At 60.0% G+C, this 1,045-nt stretch overlaps 1 protein-coding gene across 1 annotated transcript in view; it reads left to right on the top strand.

The window, feature by feature from the left end:
- SPTBN5 (spectrin, beta, non-erythrocytic 5) overlaps nt 1–1,045 on the top strand; it is a 10,041-nt gene continuing 8,996 nt past the window's right edge. The window contains exon 1 of the mRNA XM_014534828.1: nt 1–363. The gene's annotated coding sequence lies outside the window, so the exon portion shown is untranslated. The remainder of the gene's footprint in view (nt 364–1,045) is intronic.

Below are 1,045 nucleotides of genomic sequence, written 5' to 3'. Positions count from 1 at the left end.
GCCCAGAACCGCAGCCCTTCCTGCCTCGCGAGGGCCTGCACCCTGTGGAGCTGTCCTGGCCTGGAGCAGGCAGCAGCCTCCCGCAGCCAGGCCCTGCAGCAGAGACTCCTGCAGCTGGAGCGCCTAGAAACCCTGGCCCAGCGCTTCCAGCACCAGGCAGCCCTCCTCCGGGAAAGCTTCCTGACAGACACAGAGCGGGCTGGACCAGGCTGCAGCCCCGCTCGCCAGCCCGGCCACAGTGGAGGCGGCTGCCCGGAGGCTGGGCATGCTCGAGGCCCAGGAAGGGCACTTCCAGGCATTGGCCGAGCCCACAGACCTCCTCCCACAGGAGCAGTACCACCGCTGGGCAGATGTGGCCTGCAGGTGAGCCCCAGGCACATAAGCCGTCCTCAGAACAGGCTAGGCCTTCCTACTAAGCCTGTGTCATTACACATACCCATTCCCAGCTGCAGGGGAGTGACTATGGATTCGGGGTTCCCTTTAAAGAGACTTAGCTCCCTCTGATGCCTGAAACTCACCACTTATAATCCACCCCTGTTGGGAAAGCACTGCCCTGTCTAGGTAGCTTCGTGCTAATTCATTCACTAAACAAGCACTTACTGAGTGTCTGCTGCTTCAAGCACTGTGCTAGGTGCTGGGGGTTTAGCAGTGAAAAGGGCACACAGAATGTCCCTCCCCTCAGGGAGCTAACACCCCGCTAAGGCAAACAAGCAAATAAGAAACATGTATAGTGTGTGAGATGGTGATAAAAATATTAATAAAGCAGGAGAGGAAAGATGAGGTGCACAGGGTGGGGGAGTTAGATTGGGGGGCCAGAGGAGGTTCACTTTTGAGCAAAGACCAGACAGAAGTGAGGGGCAGCCACGCGAGGGGACAGGCCCCTCGGCGGAGGAAAGGGTGCCGTGTCCCCAGGTGGGCGCATGCCTGGTATGTTTGCAAAACAGCATGGGGGCCCGTGTTGGCCAAAGTGAACAAGTAGGAGCTGAGGTCAGGGAGACACAGGGGTGAGGGGGGCGGGGGGGGGGGGGGGGCAGGGATGGGGCTG

This window comes from Myotis brandtii, unplaced genomic scaffold (assembly GCF_000412655.1).
Source record: "Myotis brandtii unplaced genomic scaffold, ASM41265v1 scaffold133, whole genome shotgun sequence".
NCBI lineage: Eukaryota > Metazoa > Chordata > Mammalia > Chiroptera > Vespertilionidae > Myotis > Myotis brandtii.
The sequence above is the reverse complement of the archived record's forward strand: the minus strand, read 5'-3'. Positions and strand labels throughout refer to the sequence as shown.